This window comes from Musca autumnalis, unplaced genomic scaffold, assembly GCF_047663935.1.
Source record: "Musca autumnalis isolate F117 unplaced genomic scaffold, ASM4766393v1 scaffold_4, whole genome shotgun sequence".
Taxonomy (NCBI): Eukaryota; Metazoa; Arthropoda; class Insecta; order Diptera; family Muscidae; genus Musca; species Musca autumnalis.
The window spans coordinates 109,088,100-109,096,805 of NW_027411977.1; positions in this window are offsets into that span (position 1 = coordinate 109,088,100).

Here is an 8,706-nt window from a genome sequence, read left to right on the forward strand (position 1 = left end):
AGATAATTCGCGCAGGGAGTTTCTGATGGGTGCAGACTTTGCTCATCATATTATTTCATCCAGTCATTTATCAGGTTGGAATATGGGCTATGGTCCACTCCTTCGGGTACCTCCCACACAAAATTCAAATAATGTGTAGTTTAAGAGCTTCTCTCGGATAATCTTGAATTTTTTTCAGCAGGTTGCCCCTGCGGCTCCCTCTACGACGGGACAATTTTTTTCTTGCGCAAGTCCATTCTTTCTGAGATATTGGGCAAACTGTTCCAAGAAACCCTAACGGCACCACCCAAAATGGCAAATCCGCAAGATAATTCTCGCAGGGAGTTTCTGATTGGTGCAGACTTTGCACATCATATTATTTCATCCAGTCATGTATCAGGTTTGAATATGGGCAATGGTCCACTCCTTCGGTTACCTCCCACACAAATTTCGATAAAATTGAAGTTTAAGAGCTCCTCTCGCATCGTTTAGATTCTTTTTTCACAATAAATTAAGAAAATAGTTGTGAGTAAGATGGAGTTAGGCTGTGTATCTTATCATTTCATAAAATGGGAAGAGTTTTTTTACCAATTGCCATCGAAACATCCTGCACATATTTGCACTTTTCGTTTTTACGTGGCATTTTGTGTTGCAGATATATACAAATTTTCGTTGATTCAGAATTTTAGAATATAGGGTCACTTCTTGGCGTTTAGGTATAATTTAGAGTTTTGATGTATTCTAGGACTTACAGTAAATTTTTAGGGCGAAAAAAATATCTAGAAGATTTTGACCTGATACGATCACTTTTATAGGAGATATCAAACATTTTTGGAAATAGTGATCAAAAAGACCACCTTTACGACTCGCACGAGGGTTAATTAAAAAATATATATATTCCTTGCATTCTTGACAGCAGGTGGTGAACGATGGCACTGTGACAAATGACACCGACAATAGGACTCGACGCCAAGATCACACACTCATCCGCATAAATTACAATCTCTCTGCCGTCTGGAGGGGTTGTAATTCAGAAAGGTAGAGGTAAAACAGTTACGGAGATATCACCCTGCCTTGTGGAAATATCTTTTTCACTCTACCGGCCTTGGAGTTCCTATTTCTGAATTCTACAATCGACTGGCGTCCACACACATAGTTAATTGTCCAAGATTTTAAACACGACTGGAGGGAAGTCTTGTCTATATCCTCGTACAACTTTGTATGGTTGTTCAGTCGCATGGCTTGCTCTGTATAAATCCTCGACTGATATGTGTGGATAAAACGTGAAATGCTCTGGTGGTGCTGTGGATTTTCCGGAATCTGTCTGGCGACAAGAGGGGATCGCCTGGCTTAAGTAGGGGGACCATCCTGCCAACTTTCCAGTCTTTTGGTACAATATGGCCGGCTAATGTTAAATACTCAACCCGAGTTCATCCAATTGCTTAAGCATTTCTATTGGGATTCCGTTTAGACTCAACGTTTTGGATGATTTCAAGTTTCGGTTGACGTCTGCAACATCGCTCATCGTATATTTTGGTGGTACATTCTCGGCTGGGAGCAATGAACGGAAACAAACAAAACGATTCCCGTACCAATCACACAAAGCCACAAACTTTTCAGCATCTCTGAATCGTTTCATTCTCACAACCAAAACAAAAACACAAACTTTTCAATGTAAAAAGATGGAAACCGTACGATTGGGGAAATGTAACTTCGGTTATGCTTTGTCGAGTTGTTTCATTCACCACCGAAACAAGAAGTATTTTTGGGAAACGTTTGCCGTGCGTATTGTCAATGACACACTCAGACACACACACATGTGATTGCTTAGTCCCGGACCACACTAGAGCGATTTCAATGAAATAATTTCATGAAATTAGGAGTCCTTAGATCGAGTTCCCCACTACAGTAATTTCATAAAATTACTTTAGTATGGAACTCGATCTAAGAACACATAATTTCATGTAATTATTTCATTGATATCTCTCTAGTGTGGACCGGGACTTAACAACCCTTTAAGATAGCATCCGCATTCCACAGTGAATTTTATCAACCACCAATCAGCATACCACAGTGAATTTTATCAGCCACCAAACGTTTTTGATTTATTCACATGTGTTTAGTACTATTCCGTTTTCTATCTGCTCTTGTGGAGTTGAGTACTTTTCGCTTTTCGTTTTGTTCGCACTCACGAATATAAACAAAACAAAACTAAACAGCGAGCTCGGCCAACGAGGGTTATGTTTCGTTTTGTATTGTTCCTATGGAAAATACGAAACGAAACGATTGGAAATGATATTTAAAGTATTTTTACGTACTCTGGCTGGGAGTTCTCTTATACGACGTAACACACTCTTCTTCGCCCTATCACTGTCGATTAGCTCTATAAACTGCCGGTTAAAATAATACCTGCACCTCTTCGAAGCAGTTACTGTCACGTCATTGAAATTAACAGCCGTTTTGTCATCCTTCTTTCCCGGATACGAGAATAACTTAACCGTTGCCCACAATTTACTTAATACTCTACCAATGTTGCATTGCCTCATGTGGTCTACCTCGTTTCCGCTTATGTTCGCCTACTAGCCTGTTGACTTTAAGAGTAAGTTCCCTAACTCTTGGGTCTTTAAGATTCGTAAGACGAAGCTCATCACGCTCATTTGCTAGTACCGTCGCACTTGCTGGGAAATTGGTTTTGATTTTGGGTATTCGACCAGAAGGTATACAGCGAGTGGCTGATAATGTACCGGAAAATTCTCTCAGCTACCCGAGGATCCGAGGCATTCTCTGAATCCTTGTATGGCGGTCAGAGGTTATAATGTCGGGTTGTCTTTTTACGGAGCCGATGATCGAAATATAGTCTGAACCATGGGAAATGACTGGTTGCCAGGACACGTGACACAATGATGATGTTTGACGATCTACGGCTATCTTCTCTTATACTCGCAGGAGCGCCTTATTCGCCATGCAAAATGTTGAGCTATCCATTTGCTAGGCCAGCGCTGAACCGCTGTGGAGATTGCCTAGGTTGGCATGCTAAAGCTCTTGGGGAGAAAGTCTCTTATTACCTTCCAATAGCGAACTAATATAGGGAATATAACTCAGTGCCAAGCTATTGGGTATGTACACATTCAGCAACTCTACCTAGGCAGTCTCACACTTCACTGCTACCCTCCAACATTCCATGTATGGTTCACTAGTCTAGCTCAAGCGTGGTAGGTCTGTGCTGGATAGCAAGTCCTCCTTCTTCTTGTACGATCGCAACGTTGCAAGCGACGGTGCCCTTTTTTCCAGGTTTGCGGCGATCAAGATGTTCCTCCGACTCATAGAGTCTACTATTTTGCTGACGTTGTTGAGGAGACCGTTGCAATTGAATTGCTGGAATGATGAATTTCTACGGCGCTGAACTTGGTGCTGCGTTTGTTGGAGATACGGTAGTGGTCCTACAACCAGAGCAGTCTCAGAAGTGCACCCATTCCATACATCGATTACATCTCACTGGAGTTGACATACGGTGTATGCGGATCTGCAAACTTAACAGATCCGTGGCCAGGGGTTCTTCTCTATCTCGGTACGGACCATTCTGAGATATATAGCCGCTCCCATGGCGAAAAAAACATAATTGTTGAGGTGACGCGTCATCGTCATATATGTACATATATGAGAGCTATATCCAATTCTGAACCGATATCAAATTATTTCGTAAACATTTTTCTAGACCGAATTCCGTCTCACATTCCAAATTTCATCCAAATTGGACACACATTGCGTGATCGGGCGAAAGTATGTATACGGGAGCTATACTCAAATGTCAAGCGATTTCTATATAATTTGACAAATTTAAATACATAAAATCGAGCGAATATTTATATGGGAGCTATATCCAAATCGGAACCTATTTTTGTTAAAATCGGTAAAACTGCCTAAGAAAATATCGAGTATTAAATTTGAAGGTTATTCAATTAAAAGTGAAGAGTGATAGCAAAATCAGGGAAAGATTATATATGGGGCTATATCCACATCTGAACTGATTTGGGTCAAAATCGGTAAAACTGATCAGGTGCCTAAGAAAATATAGCATATTTCAAGTCGTTTTTGCCCGATATAATTGACTGATATTCAAATCTGAACCGATATGGACCAAAGTTGTAATTTTTCATTCCTATGCCCTTATAAGTACTTGTAAAAAAATCATAAACCTGGGTCTACTCCTTATGTTGCTGTCCACGTTTACAAGGAAGAGGCAACACTGTGTGACGGTCACTGGTCGAATATTCCTCCGGTCAATCCGGTGCATAGAACCGGCCGCCGTGTTTTGCACCATCGTGGTGGATATTTTTTCTGTTTTAGCCAATGCTATATTTATCGTCATTACTGTTTTCATTAATTTAGAGTATGCGTGAATAAGAAGAGCATTACTGAACAGGATACGGATGTAAGCGACATTGTCAACACAAATTTCACACATATGCTGCTGTCGTCGTTGTCATTCGACTATTAGCTCTATAACTAGCTGTAGCTATTGCCATTGTTATCATAACCATAGCTGTTGTGTTTGTTGTTGCTATTATTGTTGGCTGATCTGATGGCGCTGATGTTAATGCCTTCTTTAAAGCTGTTTCCATTATGTTTCAAAAAGATAAAACTGGTTATTGAAATAATCTAAACACACAAGAACGCTCTACATTAAAATGCACGAAAGTCTAAAATTCTCACACACACGAACACATACATTTAACGGTGTACGTACACATTAGTATTAGTATATGAATTGCAACATTTATTTATTTACCCGGTTACGGTCATAAATTGCCTGTCTAACTAACTGTTATATCTAACTGGTGTTAAGGGTTGTCGAGGCAACATATTTCCGTTGTATATTTAATTATGGCGTTAGAAATTATAACAACCGAAGACGCACACACACTCGCCTTATTGTCCTTCACACTTACATACATATATACTATACATAACTACCTTACCAAACATGCATATACGAGTAATATGGTGAGAATTTTTCATGACATTGATGCCAAACCCAAACCACCCCATTTCATGTCAAAAAGGGCCATTAATGCATTTTATCCCTATCACTTTTAGTTAAGATAAACGTTTGAGCATTTACGTATGTGTGTGCGTTTCATGACAAAAATTATACTGGTAGTAAAGTTCTACATACTCGTATGTATGTAACAAAACGGTCGACCTTCCTGTTATCTGTTCCACTGCAAATAAACAAATTATTTACTTCGGCTTAAACAAATGATGATCAATGAAAGACAACGAGAGCTATACGCTTACCCCGGTTTTATAGCATGACTGCAATTGTCAATGTAATTTATGGCTATAATTTTTGTCTTTTAACTGGCAACTTCTTGTCAGGGGGGATGAAGTTTGCGTCGTATGTCGTTAGAGATAATTGTAACATAAACAATGCCCTTTTTTAAATGCATTTGTGCCAGCATTTGAAGTATTTATTGCATTTATTGGTTTTCACCATTTTAAGGTTGTTGTTGTTGCTGGTATCCCACAATGGAAGGTAATATGTATATCTAGGAAGTGTTCTGTAGCCATGGTAGTGTCTCATTGAGTATGCATGGGAATAAAAGAGTTGGTAAATTATTAGAAATAACTATGTCATTTTCTCTGCAGTTTTTATTAGATATATCACAGGTTACTAAAACCAAAATCGAAATACTGCTCCGTTTATTTGAATTACATACATACAGTGCTGCTCAAAACATTTGCAAAATATTTTTGCGGATATATTGTTTATTAGTCCCCTTCTAAAGATTTAAAAAATAATTTGCAAAAACTGCACTTATTTTACAAAAATATAAAAAACAAAGCTCGAACTCACTTTTGCTTCTGCTCAAAACATTTGCAAGTGAGAAAATTTGATTCAAAATCGGAAGAAATTATTTTTGTTTTGATAATATGTTTTGAGTTAAACATTTAATTTATTAGCTGCAGATATCGTAAAGGAAACCAGTTAACTAAATAAATTAATATATCCTTTGGAATCCTGTGCTCTGAGGATAATTGTTAAATACCAAGGTTTTATTCGATATTTAATAGTCTAGAGTCCAGTTTAGAGGCCAGGAATCTCCAATATGAATTTAGATTACTTAAGCTTATCGGATCCGATAAGAACTTAAACATATTTGCAAAAAATACTAGCTTAACGTGGTTATATATACGTTTAGATGCGGTATTATGCCAAAGCGACATTTCTGGTGCGATTCTGACATGTTATATGTAGGGTTACTTCTTGTATCTGATAAATATCTCGATCTCATGCATCCAGTATTATTTCTGACTGTAAAGATACCTCCAGGGCAATATAAAACACCTTCTACATTTTGAGTTAGCTCTTTCGTATAAGCCAACAAATTCTATTATCTTTCGACCTGGTGATCAAGTACATTTTTTAAGTCATATAACTTAAACATTGATTTATATCGACGAGAGGTAGTACTACAAAAACAATATCACACATTTTTTGCAAAATTTCTATGAAAAATTCTTTTTTTTTCTGGAAATTTGGTATACCGGTATCCTTGGTATGTATCGGGAAGGTTTTCTGTTGATGACCTCTAAGAGATCTGCTTAATAATTCGTATAATTATTTGATCATCCCCTGCAGAAGATGTTGTTGTTCTTACACCTCCTTCCCATCTTATTGCGATTTTAGTTCTTTATACGCCGTATCCAGCTTTGTTTTATTTTTGAACTTCTTTGGATCCACAATTTTCAAAAATTACCATTTTAGCAAAGCTTTGATATAAATTTGTGGTCATAATTTATGTTTTTCTTAAAAAAATAGACATGTCTTATTTTCGGCATACTTGTCTGTCAAAAGTAAACATAGGCGGGATCAAATGTACTCCTCATGAAAGCTTTTTGCCCAATTCTTCTGATTAAAAATATTATGATGCCAATCAATACAAAAAAAAAACTCGTCAAAAATGAATTAATAGTTATTCGTACTACGCAGTTGCAGATGTTTTTAGCAGGCTGAAGCATGTGTTCCTCTGATATTTCAGACATTTTTGTAACATAAGTGTTCATAACTGAATAATCATTTTTAAATCTTAAAATGGGGTTAATAAAGAATCAAATAACAAAAACAAATACCTGTATTTCAAAGCTCAAAATGTCCTAAAATAGATTGAATGTGATATAGGCAACTGAGTGGCAAATGTTTTGAGCAGCACTGTTTAGTACACCACTTTTTAGTACACCAAGACCTCGCTTTGCGTCGTTAATAAGTCCAAAAAACAAAAACACGACTAAAAGTGAAACGACGCAAAGCGAATTAGGATTTTCAATCGAAAACCATGTAAAGTTCGGAGACAGGTTCCAGGGTAAAAAAATATTTTTTCTTATGCCCAAAATTTTAGGTCGAGCAATTACTTGAATACTGGGAACCCTAGATGCCAAATTATAGCTATTTTGGTTAAAATCGACCAGAAAATTTAGCTAAAGGGGTAAAAATACCTGAAATCGGGCGGTACCATTATAACGTGGACCTATTTTTGGTGGAGAAATTTCTACACCACTGGGAACACTAAATTTCAAATTATAGCTACTTCGGACTTAAGCCCATCTTCGAACTTAAGCTCAGACCAATTACACACGTGTACAAAATTTCAGTCATCTATCTCAAATCATTCGGAAGATAACGCGATTACAACAAACGGACTGACATGGCTAAATTAACTTAGAATTTTACGCTGTTCAAGAATACGAGGGGCACTAAAAAACCTTCTGGTCTAGGCAACATACAGTGTCGCCAGGCGTTATTTGACATTTTTTTTTTTTGAAAGTTTGACAATTTTTAGCCAAAGCGTACTCTGGACAGTGTTGTGTTGTTTACACTGACTTGAAAAAATCTCTTTACAAAAAAATGGAATTTACTTGCGAACATTTTCGTTCTATAATTTTTCACAAATTTCGACATGGATAATCACGGCAAGAGTGCATCGATCATATTAAATCTGTGTATACCGATAAAAGACCATCCTATATCACTATGAAAAACTGGCTTTATGAATTCAATCGTGGCCGACACACGCAAAAACGAAGGTCGTGAGGGTCGCCCAAAATCTGCGGTTGTGTCAGAAAAAAGTTAAGCCGTGCTTGAACGGATGATGCAAGATCGATAGATAGAGGCATCCTTGGACATTTCCTCCACCAACTATGATTTGATATTGCATGAACACTTGCCGCAAAAATTGATTTTTCTCGCTGGATCTAGCAGAATTGGTCAATCGCTCAAAAAAGGCTCTTGTGGATTTGTGCAAATAAATGTTTAAAAACGATCGCGGTGCTTCAAACAACATTTATAAGATCGTCATAGACGACGAATCTTGGATCTACTCTTAGAAGCCCGAAACAAAACAGCAATCGACCATTTGGGTCTTCGAAAGCGAGCCCAATCCAACGAATGTTGTTCATGGAAGAAGACCTTCGAAGCAACTGGTCCCCTGTTTCATCGGCAAAATTGACTGTGTGCCGTCTATACGGTTTGAGATATGTAAGACGGTAAATTCTGAGTGTTACACTACAATTTGTTTGCCTAAAGTCTCCTGAGAAATTCAAAAAAACGAACAAGAGAAATGCATCCCCTGACTGGGAATCCAATGACTTCATTTGATTGAGCACATCAGGAAAAAAGGCGTGGTCAACGATTTTCGTCGCCAGAAGATGCTGTGAAAATGTTCAAAA